General features: G+C 40.3%; 1 protein-coding gene across 5 annotated transcripts in view; it reads left to right on the forward strand.

Moving 5' to 3' along the window:
* Window positions 1-17,075, forward strand: part of FRS2 (fibroblast growth factor receptor substrate 2) — a 120,052-nt gene that overhangs the window by 88,159 nt on the left and 14,818 nt on the right. For 3 of the 5 annotated variants that reach the window (XM_051845655.3, XM_051845654.3, XM_051845661.3), the window contains one exon: window positions 14,316-14,410. The gene's annotated coding sequence lies outside the window, so the exon portion shown is untranslated. Of the gene's footprint in view, window positions 1-5,538; window positions 5,688-14,315; window positions 14,411-17,075 lie in introns of all 5 variants that reach the window. The other 2 variants (XM_070052611.2, XM_070052609.2) reach the window with 1 other exon arrangement.

The raw sequence follows: 17,075 nt of genomic DNA on the forward strand, positions 1-17,075 counted from the left end.
GTTTAATTGAAGTAATTATCTTCAGTAGTGTGAGAATGTTGATGTTAGAATTACATATGGCAGGTAGTTCAAGTGATATTCAAAGTAAATTCTAGTTATTATTAGGTACATTTTAACGTTACAAATGAAGAACTTAGGGAGCTTTAGAATCAGAAATAAAGATAGTTAACCAATTCCTTTATTATTATTATTTTTTTTTTTGACAGGCAGAGTGGACAGTGAGAGAGAGACAGAGAGAAAGGTCTTCCTTTGCTGTTGGTTCACCCTCCAATGGCCACCGCGGCTGGCGCGCTGTGGCCAGCGCACCGCGCTGATCCGATGGCAGGAGCCAGGTACTTATCCTGGTCTCCATGGGGTGCAGGGCCAAGGACTTGGGCCATCCTCCACTGCACTCCCAGGCCACAGCAGAGAGCTGGCCTGGAAGAGGGGCAACCGGGACAGAATCCGGCGCCCCGACCGGGACTGGAACCCGGTGTGCCGGCGCTAAAGGCGGAGGATTAGCCTAGTGAGCTGCGGCGCCGGCTTCACAAAATACCTTTTTATAATATAAACATTCAACAAACTAGAAATAGAAGGAAACTATGTTGACATAATAAAAATCATAGATGAAAATTGTATAGTGAACATCATGCTTATGGTGAAATACAGAAAACTTTTCCTCTAAGGTGAGGAACGAGACATTGATTCCTACTTTTGCTCCTCTGTTCATCATGGTACTAGAAGTTTAGCCAGGGCAGTTAGGCAAGAAGAAGAAATAAGGCATCAAAGTGAGAAAGAAAGACATAAAATCATCCTTGTTCTGATGGTATGGTAGGTCCTTATACATGGCACAACATAGAGATTTCACAAGAAAACTGTTAGAACTAATCAGTTTAGCAGAGATGCAGGATACAAAGTCAATACGTAAATCAACAATGAACACTCTGAAAAGGAAGTGACGAAAGCAATTCCATTCGCAACAGCATCAAAAAAATAAAATAGGGGCAGATGTTGGGGCACAGTAGGTTAAACTGCTGCTTGAGATGCCTGCATCTCCTGTATGAATGCCATTTGAGTTCTAGCTAGTCCGCTTACAGTTCAGCTCTCTGCGAATGCACCTGGAAAGTAGAGAATGATGCCTCAAGTACTTAAGTCCTTGCTACTACCCATGTGGGAGGTTTGGGTGGAGTTCCTGGCTCCTGACTTTGGCCTGGCTCAGCCTTGTCTGTTGCAACCATTTGGGGAGTGAGCCAATGGATGGAAGATATTCTCTCTCTCTTCTCTCTCTCTGCGCCTCTCTTTCTCTCTCCCTCTCTCTCTCCTCCCCCCCTCAACCAGTGTGCCTTTTGAACAAATTATAAGTAAATCTTTAAAAGAGAGAATAGGATACATAGAAATATAGGAATTACCCAAGAAGTGCAAGACTTGTATAGTGAGGACTATAAAACATTAATGAAAGAAATCAAGACCTCAATGAATGGAGACATATCTCATGTTCATGGATATGAATAATTAATACTGTTAAATATCAGTACTATACGGAGCAATACATAGATTTAGTGTAATCCATATCAAAATGCCAATGATTTTTTTTTTTGAAAATTAGAAAAGCTTATCCTAAAATTCATATGACTCTCTTGGGACCCAGAAATAGTCAAAATAATCTTTTAAAAAAGCAAAACTGGAGGACTCATAATTCTGTATTTCAAAACTTACTGCAAAGCTATAGTAATAAAAACAGTGTAATGCTGGCATAAAGATAGACTGGAATAAAATATTTTCCACATAAACCTTTACATGCTAAAAATTATTTTTGGACAAAATAATTAAGTGGAGGAAAGTACAAAACCAAACCTTTGCCAACACCATATACAAAAATGAACTCAAAATGGATCAAAGTCCTAAAACTATAAAATTACTAGATGAAAACATAGGACAAAAAGCTTCATGACATGGATTTGGCACAGATTTCTTGGACACTCAAGGCACAGAAAATATAGACTAATGGACTTCATAAAAATTTAAAAATCTGCGTCAGAAGACTTTGTTAACTGAGTGAGAAGGCAACCCAGAGAAGAGGAGAAAATATTTGCAGTCATATCTGATAAGGGATTACTACTCTGAATATATGAAGAACTGATAAAAACTCAACACCAATAGAAACAGGAAGCCCTATTTAAAAAATGGGCCAGGGACTTGAATAAACATTTATTCAGATATACACAGTAAGCATGTGAAAAGATGCTCAGCATCACTAATTATTAAAAGAAAATTCAAAAATACAGTGAGATATGATCTTGCACCCATTAGGGTGGCTACTATTTAAAAAAACTAGAAGCTAACAAATGTTGGCAGACATGTAGAAAACCTGGAACCCATATGTACCCTTGGTGGGAATATAAAAACAACGTAAAAAATGGAGAGTGTTGTGGAGATATGGACAGTGATGATGGTTATACAAGAGTATGAATGTATCTAAAACTACTAAACTGTACACTTAAAAATGGTTAAGAGGGTACATTTTGTTATATATGTTTTACCACAAAATAAAGCACAGTTTGTGTCCAGTGGAATGCAGTTGATTTCTATCTTGTGAATTAACCTGTTTTGCATCAATTTGTAAATTCATTTCAGAATTTCTTATTCCTTTTGAATTTGTAGTTACTGAAATTTTCTTCTAAACTAGTTCCACCATTTATTAATTAACTAAATATCTTAGTTTACTGTATTTATAAGAGTCATGGTCCTTACAATTTAAAAAAAATGTTAATACTTAAAAAAAAGATTTATTTAATTATTTGAAAGGAAGAACAGAGAGGCAAAGACAGAAAGAGGTCTTCCATTTGCTGGCTCACTCCCAAAATGGCTGCAACGGCTGGAGCTGAGCCAATCTGAAGCCACAAACCTGAAGCTTCTTCTTGGTCTCCCACGTGGGTGCAGGGGCCCAAGGACTTGGGCCATCTTCTACTGCTTTCCCAGGCCATAACAGAGAGCTGGATTGGAAGAGGAGCAGCTGGGACTAGAACTGGAGCCCATATGGGATGCTGGCACTGCAGGCAGTGGCTTTACCCATTATGCCACAGCGCTGGCCCTTGTTAATACTTTTTAACAGAATTACTCTAGTTGCCCTGTTGAAAAGACTAGAACAGGATAAGTAGAAACAGAGACCAAGTAGAAGGCTATTACAGAAGTTTAGACAGGAAGTGTTGGTGGCTTCGACTAGAGAAGTGGTGGAGATGGTAAACATTGATTGAACTTGGGATATGTTTTGAAGATGGATATGAAAGGGTCTATGGACTGGATATGGAATGTGAAAGAGCAAGATACCAATGATGACTGCAAGATTTTTGGATATTAATCAGTAAAATTTACAAGTAATTTTCTTTTTCTTTCAACCATTTTTAGGTTAATATTTTTTGTTTTCCATTCCTACGGAGGAATTTAGTTGATTTGACCCTAAGAAATGTAAAAGCTGGTGATGGATCTTTTTTTTATCATATATTCTCTTCACTGGCTCTAGTGTAATATATATAACTACTGTATTGAAAATGTCAGTAGCAACTCTAAGTCAGGGTTCTGGCAGCAGCTCTGCGATAGAATTTAGTGATTGTTAGCAGGTTAGGGAAACCAGTAAGCTCTGGTGACCAGACTAGCTAACAACAGCTGGAAGCTATTAACACCTCTAGGTCTAACAGGAACAGGAGAAAAAGAGCTGTCAGGTATAGGAGAGGGCTGGCTGATGGGCCATCAGCAGGGGAACCTCAGCAAGGAATGGAGCCATGGCCATTTCATTTGTGCTCCATCAGGTCAGACTCCTAGGGCACTGACCAGGGCATGTCGAAGGTAAGTCAATGGCTCTTCACTCTGACCTCAGAATCAGCTCTTAAGGCGTTCTGGTCTGGCTGAAAAGCTCACGAGAGCATTTCAGGCATGGAATGGCAAGACACTGTGGCAAAAACATGTCCTCCATGGAGGACCTTGGTGGGTGACACTCCAGTGGGAAGAAGTGGTCATCAGAGAAGGAGCTACTTTTCTCTTAAGGGAGGAGAGAACTTCCACTTTGCTTATGACCTTGTCTAAATACTGACAGAGTCTGTGGATTCAAAAGGCTTCCATAGCCTAGGCAGCTCACGTCAAGAGCCTCGGTGATCACTGATGTCATACATAAGGGTGTTAATTGTTAAAGTAATAAGGAGAGTCACTGTGAACTAACTTCCCATGCAGGCCCTCTGTCCTCAAAGAGTTGTGTTATAATTATGTCTAAGTGCTCCCAAAAGATAAATCATTCTTGGGTGCTTTTTTAATGTTAAGTTTCTTTAAAAAAAAAAAAAAAAGTGAAATTTGAACAGTGATTTTGAACAGCACTTGTCTCGACTGTTGAGGAACAGTTTTTGTTTTGTTTTCTGTGCAGATTGTTCAACTCTTTACGTATAGAGTTGGTCTTCTGTGTATAAAGTTAATAAAAAATGGATCTTAATGGACAGTGGGTCTGGGAATGGGAGAGGGAGGAGGAGGAAGGGTGGGAGGGCAGGTATGGTGGGAAGAATCACTATATTCCTAAAGTTGTACTTATGAAGTGCATGAAGTCTGTATTCTTTTTTTTTTTTTTTTAAAGACTTATTTTATTTATTTGAAAGAGTTACATAGAGAGGTAGAGGCAGAGAGGTCTTCCATCCACTGATTCACTTCAGAGATGGCTGCAACGGCCAGAGCTGAACCACTCTAAATTTAGGAGCCAGCAACTTCTGGGTCTCCCACGTGGGTGCAGGCCGTAGCAGAGAGCTGGATCACTAGGGGAGCAGCCGAGACTTGAACTGGTGCCCATGTGGGATGCCAACTTCAGGTCAGGGCTTTAACCCACTGTGCCACAGTGCTGGCCCCAGTCTGTCTTTCTTAAAAGGTTTCTTTGAGGGGGCGTGGGGAAGAATGGCTCTGGAGGGTCAAATGGAAAGTATCCACCATTTACCAATAACATTTAAAATCTGCCATAAAACACACACACACTTATGTGCTTGAACTTTAAAAGTATAAAGGAAAGAAAGAACATAATTCTTTCAGAAGTAGAATGTTATGAAAACTCAATTGAGCAGGTTTTAATGACATTAAATTAGAATTATTACAACTAAAAGCCAACCATAAAATTTGGTATAGACTTAAAAGTTTTTATATCACATTAAATGTTTTACTTTGGACTCTTGAAGTCAAAAAGGGCTTTATCTTTTTTATGTGTTTCACTTAGAATTAATTGAATATGATTTTAAAATCTTCATGGACTATTATTTTATATTTCTAAGCAATTAAAGGCTGTTTTGTTGTATTTTTCTGTTTGTGCCTTTTAATGCAAACTAATTCAGATTTAGTTTAGTTCTTAAAAATCATTTCCTCGGAAAGAAGGCTCAAGCCATTTAATTCAACTTCTTAACCAGTTGTGAAATTGAATCTGCTACAATGCTCCTAAGTGATTGGGAACTAAACATTTAAAGGGACTAAGTTCTTTGTTAAATGGAAGTTTGTTTTATTTCTTTAGACTTCTGTGGTTTTATTCAACTTCTATTTTAGGTGCAAGTCAAGTCCATTATTACCTAAGATAAGAATTTGAAGACTGCTGTCATCTCTTCTTCCATACTGCTAATTTCTCCAAACTGTTTTCTACAGTCTTCAATGAATGGTTTGACGTCTTTGAATATGCCATCTCACCTTAACTCAAGGTTTCTGTGATACCACGACTCTTTTGGTTTTCCTTTTGCTTTTTGTGAATTTTTTTCCTCTGCATTTCCTTTAAATGTTGGTGTTTCTGTGAGTCCTTGTTTTCTTCTCACTGGGCAAGTCTCATCTTGTTGCTTGAATTGCATTCATAAGCTGATTCCTGGCTATCTCTCCCACCTCCTTACCTGTATTCTGTTTGCCTGTTGAGTATCTCCACTTGGATGTATCGCTGACATGACGCACACTCAACACTGCGCTGAAGGGCTTCTGTAAACCTTGTGCCTTTCCTGAGGTTCCTTAACTGTCACCTAAACTGATAATGTGGGTATTTTCCTTGGCTCCTCTTTTCCTTGCCAGTCTGTTGGGTTGTTACTGATGCCATCTCCTAAGTGTTACTCTGTCCTCTTTTCTCTGTCTTCCTTTTTCAGCTTCCCTAATTCAACCCTCACAGTTATTACTTCACCAGCCTTCACACCTCTAACAGTGAGGTAGGGAGTAGTAGTGGTGGGAGTTAATTTTAACTTACCCAGGGGGCCTGGCACTGTGGTATAGTGGGTAGAGCTGCCTGCAGTGCTGGCATTCCATATGGACGCTGGTTCTAGTCCCAGCTGCTCTACTTCCCATCCAGCTCTCTGCTATGGCCTGGGAAAGCAGTACAAGATTGCCCAAGTCCTTGAGTCTCTGGCCCCTGGCTTTGGATTGGCGCAGCTCCGGCCGTTGCAGCCAGTTGGGGAGTGAACCATCAGATGGACGATCTCTGTGTGTGTGTGTGTGTGTAACTCTGACTTTCAAATAAATAAATAAATCTTTAAAAGAAATTATTTTCAAATTATATTTTGCTCTGTGTTGTGCTCAGAGGGAACAGCTCCAGTGACATGAGCTGTCCTCTTGGAGGCGGCTCTTCAGAATTGCCTTCACAAGGGTTTCTTGATAGCCTCATTTAAGATCACGAAAGGGGCCAGTGTTGGAACGGTTAAAGCCATCTAGGGAGTGAGCCAGCAGGTGGAGACCTCTCTTTCCCTCTGTGCCTCTCTGTAAAAAAAAAATTCTACCTTCCAAATAAACAAAAATCTTTTTTAAAACATACCAAAAAAATAATAATAATGAGAACAATGTAGTGACCTGAGGATCAGTTTTTTGATATCCTCTACTTTTTAAAAACATTACCAAGAATTGGAAAGTAGGCCAAAAAGGCTTCTGATGCTTAACATCATTATTACAGAACTCATGGAGTACTTTAACCTACAAGATCCCTTTGATCTGAGTGTAGGGCCTTACTCTGTACCTTATTAAGAATAATATAGAGACACTTGAATTAAAACATTTTTGTTTTGATTGGATTAAGATGGCAGAGTAGGGAGGGGGCTTGCTGTTCTAGTCTAGGAGAAGACAGTTTTAAAAAAAGTAGAAAGAGTGTAGTCTAAGGGAAGAGTTAGGGAGAAAACAGCAGAGGAAACTATGCAAATTGGAGGGACACAGTGGACCTAAGTGGAGGGCGTAGACACGTACAGCTCAGGACCCCAGCAGCCTATAGCCCCTGCACTTAAACGTTTTTCAGATGAGGAAATCCAAATGGCCAACAGACACATGAAAAACTGTTCAGGATCACTAGCCATCAGAGAAATGCAGATCAAAACCTAATGTGGTTTCACCTCACCCCAGTTAGAATGGCTTTCCTACAGAAATCAGTAAACAACAAATGCTGGCGAGGATGTGGAGAAAAGGTACCCTAATCCACTGTTGTTGGGGATATAAACTGGTAAAACAACTATGGAAGACAGTTTGGAGATACCTCAGAAATCTGAATATAGTCCTACCATACTACCCAGCCATCCCACTCCTTGGAACTTACCCAAGGGAAATGAAATCAGTAAATAAAAGTGTTATCTACACCCCCATTTATTGCAGCTCAATTCACAGTAGCTAAGATATGGAATAAACCTAAATGCCCATCAACTGAAGACTGGATAGAGAAATTATGGGATATGTACTCTGTGGAATACTGCACAGCAGTATAAAAAAATGAAATCCGGTCATTTGCAACAAAATGGATGAATCTGAAAAACATCATACTTAGTGAAATAAGCCACTCCCAAAGGGACAAATACCTTATGTTCTCCCTGATCTATGATAACTAATAGAGCACCTAAAAGGAAACCTGAAATTGACACTACGAGAAGTTATGACTTGAATAGTCCTTGTCTTGACTGTCGAGGAACTGTTGTGTGTTTTTTTTATTCGTACTATTTGTTGAACTCCTTATTTAACATAGAGTTAGTCATATGTGTATAAAGTCAATTGAAAATAGATCTCAGTAAAAATAAGAGTAGGAATAAGAGAGGGAGGAGGAAGTTTGTAACTTTAAAGTTGTATAGTTTTGCAAACATTCCTATGGACTTATTCTAAAGGTACAGTTTAAAAACTTGCCATGGGACCCCAAATCCCTTTACGTTGGGTGGTAAAAATAGCATCTTAAGTATTAAAGTTACCATATTGTCGCTCCCCGTCTTCGTGGAGGAACGACACAGGACCCTGCGTTGTTCCTTTGTCTGCTCGGCCCTCCCCGGGTTTGCTGCTGGTTCTTCCCGGGTTGGCTGCCGTCCCTCCACCTCCGTGGAGGGGCGGGCCCCCTGCCACCTTCCCCACTTCCGCAGGGGAGCGGCACACCGCCGGCCGGCTCTCTCGGGGGCTGCACAGGTGTTCCTTCAGATAGATGTTCCCCTTAGATGTTCCTGGTGCATGTTGTCTCTCTCCTCCTTTATAGTCCTTTTCCACCAATCCCAACTCGGCTGCCCACACGCTGAGTATGCTGCTCTCCTCCAATCAGGAGCAGGATCAGCTCCTGGAGGTCATCACTCAAGTTGGCAAGAGGCAGCTGCGTAGAAGCTGTTTTCTCCTCTCCCAGTGCCATATTGTGGGAGAGCAGATGCATAGAATAAGTCTTAATTCCAGTAACTTAGTCTAGTCCGGGTTGCTCCCCACACCATATTAAGTGTTAAAGTGATCATATAGATAGTGTTAAATGTTGAAGGGATCATATAAATAAGATCAAGTGTCTGGTAATAATAGTAGAAAGAATTAAAAAGGAGAGAGTGTTTGAACATGGGAAGCAGTCCACACAGTAGACTCACAGAATGACAGTCATTTTATAGCACTCTGACTTCAGAATCAGCCATTAAGGCATTCTGGTCTGGTCTAAAAGGCCCAAAGAGAAAAAGATTTGTTTTGAAGAAAGAAACTTTTAAATCCATGTGTAAAAGTCTTTTTTTTTTTTAATTTTTATTTATTTGAAGGCAGAGTTAGAGAGAGGCAGATGCAGAGAGAGAAGTCTTCGATCCCCTGCTTTACTCTCCAGGTGGCCGCAACAGCCAGAGCTGCGCTGATCTGAAGCCAGGAGCCAGGAGCTTATTTATTTATTATAAGGGTTAAGCATTCATTTGTTGATTTGAAACGTTATAAGAAGTAATATGCAGGAGCCAATATTGTGGTGCATCTAATTCAGCTGCTGCCTGTGATGCCAGCATCCCATATTGTGGGTGGCTTCACATCCCTGGGATTATGTTTCTGATCCAGCTTCCTATAAAGTGTCTGGGAAGACAGCAGAAGATAGCCCAAGTACTTGGGTCCCTGACACACATGTAGGAAACACAGGTCGATTTCCTGGCTCTTGACTTTTGCCTGAACCAGACCCAGCTATTGCAGCCAATTGGGGAGTGAACCAGCAGATGGAAGATTGTGTGTGTGTGTGTGTGTGTGTGTGTCTCTCTCTCTCTCTCTCTCTCTCACTGCCTTTCAAATAAGTAAATAAACTTTTAAGGCATTCATATACAGAGCACTGATTTGGAGAATAGAAATATGGAATTTTGATATATGATGCTTACAGAAAATTGAATACACTATCTGTAAGATCAAATGTATTCATTCAAATTTTCAAAGTTAATAATAAATGCTTTCTGGAAAATGCCTATCTTTCTTTCTCACTGCTACCTGATAATCACTCTTTTCTGTGTTGCAATTTTAGTGGGGAGAGCTGCATGGTTCCTCATAAATGTTCATCCTTTTGATGTTGTTGTAGGACAGTATTTGCTTTTGCTGAACATATTTTATACTGCAGTATATAAGTACTAAGCTAAGAGTTTCTTTGAGAATTCTGAAGGATGATTTTTTTTTCCTGTGAGTGAAGGTGCTGGGATCGTTGCCCTTGCTGCTGATTACATTTCTATATTAACTAAGCCAGAGTGACTCAGCTAGTAGGTGTGCATGTGTCTTAGGGACAACATGATAAACACTCAGATGTAATTGGATAAATTAATCAGCAGTATCTGGGCAAAAATATGCCCCCAAGGTCAGAATGACTCCATAATTGAGTTATGACTAGTCTTACAAAAACTGCTATTTAAACTTTTTTGTGCTTTACTTTTTTTTTTTTTTTGGACAGGCAGAGTGGACAGTGAGAGAGAGACAGAGAGAGAAAGGTCTTCCTTTGCCGTTGGTTCACCCTCCAATGGCCGCCGCAGCCGGCGCACCGCGCTGATCCGATGGCAGGAGCCAGGATCCAGGTGCTTTTCCTGGTCTCCCATGGGGTGCAGGGCCCAAGCACCTGGGCCATCCTCCACTGCACTCCCTGGCCATAGCAGAGAGCTTGCCTGGAAGAGGGGCAACCGGGACAGAATCCGGCGCCCCAACCGGGACTAGAACCCGGTGTGCCGGCGCCGCAAGGTGGAGGATTAGCCTAGTGAGCCGCGGCGCTGGCTCCTGTGCTTTACTTTTAGCAAGGCATTTTAATAACATTTTCTTAGTATTTGTTAAATACACAACATTGTATTCTTCACTAGCTCCTATCCGTCTTTCCAGACTCAACGTAGGGATCACCATTCCCAGGATGTTTTCCTTGACACTTCTTTCTTTCTGCTCTGAGTTAAATGGCTAATGTGCTTGTAGCACCTACATATGGATCGGCCCCCATATTCGGTTGTGATTGGGGAGGGGTAGGGTAGAGTGGGTAAGAAACTAGTTAAGAAACTCCTTGGAATCAGAGTGTGTGTCTTTTATTTTGATTCCTACTGTTTAATCACTGTTTGGCAGAGAGTAGGTACTTTGGAAACTACTTTTTGAATGTTTCAATGTGTGGATCTCTGGAGAAATGAATGAATTCATTTTTTTAGTCTCTCCTTGATGTTGATAGTTGTTTGCAAACCATTTTTATCCACTGAGTGACATTTTGTTGTCTTAATACAAGCTATTATTGCTGAAATAAAGACATGCCATTTTATTAATATTTTTGATTTACCCACAGAAAATGGATTGAGGACATTTTAAGTATACACAAGTATGTGCTTAATCTTCCATAATCATCTGGTTTTACTTGTCTCTTAGAACACAAATGAAAAGAATTGGGTTAAATTACATTAGAAGGAATTTAGATTAGACTCAAAAGTTTCCAGAAAAAAAAAGTTCCAGATATTGAAGTGATTTGTTCATAAAGTAGTCAATATTTTCAAGAGTGAAAAAAAAAAAGAGGTGTGGGTGGACAGTTATAAACTGTGAAGCAGTTCATTAACATTGCCCTTAGAATAAAAAAATCTAAAGGAATAAAAATCTATGATATTTAAAAATACTCACATACCTATGTAGTTCTGTGTGCCTGTGTGTTCTTTAAACTTGCAGCTCACAAGGAAGCTGTGTTAAGTTGTGCGTGATTTTTCTATAATGGCAATGAATCAGGTAACTAGCATAGTGTACTGAGAGTCTCCTCTCCTCTGCTTTTTTATAAAAACTTCTCTTCCTTAGAGTAATCTAAACAATAAAAAAATCCTTATGGATGTTAAGAATAAGCCAAAAACTAATGTGTATGAATGAAAAACAACCTACCCAGTAGTTTAAAAGAAACAGATTATTGACAAAACATGATTTCTTGAATGCCGTTCTCTTGATTGTTTTAATGTAATTCAACATGACAGTTAGCTTGCCCAAAATTTAGAGTTATGTGCTATACTTGTATCTATAGATATTCTGTCCCAGCTGTATTTGAACAGAACTACTGTAGTGCAAGCCAAATTCACCCTCAGTGCTAGTGAACTGAAAAAACCAAATGTACCTTTCTGAGCAGCACATTTATAATCACACTTGTGAATAGAATTCAGTGTTCTCTGTGCTGGTCATTCTGCAGGAATCATATTGGAATAATTTAGGACACTTTTACTAGCTATATTAATGTAACACTTGTAAGGACGATGCTGAAATTCTAGGCCTACTGTGCGTGCAGTACAAAAATGCTCATTTGTTATACACAGGCAGGACTTTATCCATAGTGGTGCTATAACAGTGCTTTGTATTTTAAAACACTGTATGGCTTTCTGAAAGTCTTTATATGCAGAATTTATTTGGTTTTCACAATAATTTTATGAAGATGGTGCCCCAATCTTTTCTTACATACAAGGAATTTGAAGCACAGAATGGTTAATTATAACAAAAGCATATAGCATTGTTTTATAATAAATTAGTATTTCAATAGCTAACTGAATGCTTACCATATGCACTTAGTATCTTAAACTTTTATGCACATTAATCACATATTAATTGCATTAATACATTAATGATTTACTTAATAAGACATTGAACCTTGGAATCAGATAGTCTGACTAGGTATTAACCCTGGGAAAACTGCTTAACGTTTTTAAGCCTCAGTTTTCTCATTTAGAACATGGAAATAATGGTAGAATCTACCTCAAAAGATGTTCCTTGGGTTAAATGAGATCATCCAAATGACTTAAGTCCGGCAATATGGTGAGGGCTTTAAGATCAGTTTGCTATTGAAAAATAGGGTGGTAGTAAAGAGTTTTTAGTATACTTTTTAGCTTCTGCATGATTTTCCTGGTAAAGTTGTATCTTTCTGAGTGAGAATCGTAGTTGTTGCTATTTTCTATGTTAGAGAAAACACATCCATGTAACAGTAAGATTATACCTCCATATAATATCTATAATATAGCTTCCCTCTCACTACCTCCCAATTACCTTTCAGTCCTTAATTGTCCACTAGCTGGGGAGAAACCAAAGGCTCAGAGAACATGTGAGGCACCAGTATTCCAAAGTCAGAGGGTTGCGTTCATTCCAGAATTGCTTTGAGAGTCAGTTGTTTAGAACTCATACTGTGTTTCCTTATGGAAAGTGTCTGACATGCTGGATATTTGCACTGAAAAAAGTAAAAGCCAGCACTACTTTGGTAGTGCTAATAATCAAAATAATTCAACAATAAACTGAGTAGATATTAATCCTCAAAAAGAGGTCAGAATAAAAAAATTCTGGAGTTTCAAAAGGGCAGCTTTTTAATACTTTGAAGAGCTTTATAGATTGAAACAGTAATTCTTTTAAATGTTTAAACTTCATTTCAAAATTTGTGACTTTTCCTTGATACTGAGTTATTGGTAAATCAGTCTCATTTGTTTTATTAGCTAAACTCAGTTCAGGATAGGAATGGGAAAGGCTTATATATAGATTGCAAAACAAAGAAGAGAGATTTTCCTGAATTAATTGGCTAAAATCTCTTAGAAAAGAGAAATTGGCAAAGAGTATATATATATATTCAAGAAGACAAATGATTTGTGATAGAATTAGCTCAGCCCTGGGCAGTTTTACAAGTCAGAGACAAAGCGTGATAAATGCTGAAGCTTCTGGAGCAAAGAAGGGGACCCCAAAGCTGAGACACTGGCTCGCTCCCCACCTTAAATGAGGTGTTGCAGCAGCGCACAGGGGCAGAGCAAACGCCTGGCTCGCTGATCTTACACAGAGGGCATCTCAAGTCCAGAGCTGAGGTTGTTGATTGTTTATGGGTGCTGCTTTAGAAATGTTTGTTTTGGATATCTGTCATATTCGTTAGCTCTAGTTAACAAATACATAAGTTTAAATAAAGCTATTCCCATAACCCCTAACGTAATGCCAATACAGCATATGTATTTGGTAAATACTAGTGCTTCCGTTAGTGAGTTTGACTTTTTCTCAGTATGTAGAGTGAAAAAAATTCACTAGAAAATTTGTTTTAAATGGAGTGCATTTCTTACAACTGGAGACTAATGTGTATCACTGCAATGTCACTGCCTGACGACTCTGGCGTGCTTGTTCTAGTCTCTTTTTTGATTAACCTACTTCTCTGAATTGGTTCAGGGGATTCTTGTGGAATAGGAAGACACAAAGGGTGGGTTCTAAAGCAAATCAGCTCTACAGGAGGAATGACAGTGAGTGAGGTTTAGGAAAAGTCACCAGGGGTGGAGAATTTGTCTGCCACTGGCTAAAAAGGGTTTTAGAGCTGAGCAGAACCTTGGAGGTGGTTTCATCTAACCCCTCATTTTACGGCTGAGGAGATAAGTATAGAGAAGTGAGTTGTCCAGTGTTGGAGCTGTAGTGGAGGAGCCAGAAACATCTTAGAACTTAGACCATTGCATTTTTACTTTTTCTTTTGAAAAGAAATGAAATTAATCCTACGTATTAGTGTTTTTTTTTTTTTTATCAATTCTTTAAACGTTTGAGTTTGTGTAAATAGGTTAACTAAACCAACTGTGTTGCTCAAAGTCTCATCAGGAAAATTATTACATTAAAAGAAGGAGGAAATTATCAATTTTTTCTACTATTTCTAGGGTAAGTCAGCAAGCAAAGAAAACATGGTATTTTGAAGTATGATTCAACTCCTAATGCTGCAGCAGAGGCTAAGAATATTAATGGCCAGATCTAGGTAAGTAGACATTTGTCTTTAAAAAAAAATCCATAAATTGCACTTTTTAAACTAGAGAATTTAATAAAATAATCTTTTCTTAAATGCAACCAGTATGCTTCCTGATTTGCTGAGACCCTCCAATTCCTAGAGAATAAAGACAAATGGCTTTAATTAAACTAAGACAATGTTTATTAATTTGAAATATTCAGCAGACTTTTCCTAAACAGAAGCTACCTTTTGTTCTTTGTGTGTTGCTCTGCAGGGAGCATAACAAGACCATTTGTTTTTGCTGAGTTGTGAGCTTGGAGGAGTACATGCTGATGAGATCACATGATTTTTCATCAGATGTTGCAACTCAGATGTGGTCTGCAAATATTAGCCTAATATGAGGTCCTAATGGAGAAGAAGAATAATAATTCATTGTGGGCATAAGTGGAGAATATCTAGTGTATCTAGATATTCTAACCTTTCCCCTTGCCTAGGAGTTTATGGTTCAGTAGAGGGAGTCAAAGATGTGGATGAATGCTCCACATTAAAAAATGTCTCCTGGGATGGGTGCTTGGCCCAGCAGTTAGGATGCCCCTGGGGATGCCTGCATCCCATGTCAAAGTGCCTGGGTTTGAGTCCTGGCTCTGCTCCCAATCCCGGCTTCCTACTAATGTGTACCCTGGGAGGCGGCAGTTGATGGCTCAAGTATTTGGATTCCTGCCACTCACTTGGGAGACCTAGATTGATTGGTCAGGCCCATTCCCAAGTTTTGTGGGCATTTGGGGAGTGGACCATTCTCTTCTTTCTATCTCTCTTTGTTTCTTCTGTCTCTCTCTTTCAAAGAAATTAAATAAACAAGTAATTTTTTAGGGAGTCTCTGTCCTGGAGTTGTATGATTAAGCTGCCTATGTTCCAACTGTTTCAGCCCCAGTTCCAGCTAAGCATACTCTTGAACCTTATGAAGCCTCCTGTGGTTTTCCTCTATTTCCCAATTTTGTGAAACCTCCTCTTTTTGTACTTCTCTCCTGACTGGACCTGCTGATTCATTGTTTGAAACCCCAGTATTGCCAGCATCCTTCAGCTTCCTTGCCCTGTGAGCCTGAACTGTCCACGGTCTGAGCTGGTGAGCGCTGCCAGCAGAGCACCATCGTCTGACTGCAGCCTCCACTGGGCTCTCATCCCGGCCTACTTCCTGATCCTGCTGTCTTTCCTTGGGTAGCTCCCGGGTAGACTGGTCCATGTTCTCCTCAGGTCCCTCGTTACGCGGGCCTTGCCTTCTGCTTTATAAAGGATGTGCAGGACGATGGGTCTTACCTACTGCAGCTTCTCTGCTGTGCACCCCCATCCTCTCTTCTTTCCTGACTTCCCCCCGCTTCTTGACCAATTAATTAACTCTTTTCTTTCCTTTGTTGTTTCCTGTTTTTGAATCTTTCCTGACCTGATGATGACAAAGTTGCTTAAATTCTTGTTATCTTAAGATAATAAATAACAGGGCCAGCGCTGTGGCATAGCAGGTGAAGCCGCCTCCTGCAGTGCCAGAATGCTATATGGGTGCTGGTTCAAGTCCCGGCTGCTCCACTTCTGATCCAGCTCTCTGCTATGGAATGGGAAAGCAGTAGAAGATGATCCAAGACCTTGCACCCATGTGGGAAACCAAGAAGAAGCTCCTGGCTTCTGGCTTCTGGCTTCTGGCCTCTGGATTCAGATCGGCCCAGCTCTGGCTGTTGCTGCCATTTGGGGAGTGAACCAGAGGATGGAAGACCTCTCTGCCTTTGCTTCTGACTCTCTGTAACTCTGCCTTTCAAATAAATAAATTTTAAAAAATAATAATAATTCAAATGGCATTTTCTCTCTCTCTTTTTTAAGCTTTATTTATTTTTTTGAAAGTCAGAGTTGGGGGAGAGAGAGAGTGAGTGAGCGAGCGAGCTTCCATTGTCTGGTTCACTCCCCAGATGGCCAAGGCTGGACCAGGCCAGTGCCGGGAGCTTCTTCCAGGTCTCCCCTGTGTGTGCAGGGGCCCAAGCACTTGGGCCATCCTACCCTGCTTTCCCAGGTGCATTATCAGAGAGCTGGATCAAAAGTGAAGCAGCTGGGACTTGAACCAGTACCCATATGTTATGCTGGCGCTGCAGGCAGCAGCTTAACCCAATACCCCCGAAGTGCCTGCCCAGGCATTTTTTTTTTTTAATTTATTTATTTGTTTGAAAGTCAGAATTACACAGAGAAGAGAGGCAGAGAGAGAGAGGTCTTCTATCTGCTGTTTCACTCTCCAATTGGCCACATGGCTGGAGCTGTACCAGTCTGAAGCCTGGAGCCAGGAGTTTCTTCTGGGTCTCCTACATGAGTGCAGGGGCCCAAGGACTTGGGCCATCTTCTACTGCTTTCCCAGGCCATAGCAGAGAGCTGGATCAGAAGTGGAGCAGCCCAGACTTGAGCCAGTGCCCATATGAGATGCCAGCACTGCAGGTGGCAGCTTAACCCACTACGCCACAGTGCCAGCCATGGCCTATATATTTTTTTTTAACCTGTATCTGTGCACACTCTAGTGCTGCACTTTTTCTTTCTCAGCCGATGCTTGAAAGAATAGTTTTTACCCTACTGGGGCTACTGCCTTATTGCAGTTTGGCATCCTTCCCTACCATTCCATGTGGGTAATGCCCTCTTTTCTTAATTTGTACATTTCAGTCCTCCCCCT

The sequence above is a fragment of the Oryctolagus cuniculus genome, chromosome 11 (genome assembly GCF_051225735.1).
Source record: "Oryctolagus cuniculus isolate XC-2025 breed Fujian yellow rabbit chromosome 11, ASM5122573v1, whole genome shotgun sequence".
NCBI lineage: Eukaryota > Metazoa > Chordata > Mammalia > Lagomorpha > Leporidae > Oryctolagus > Oryctolagus cuniculus.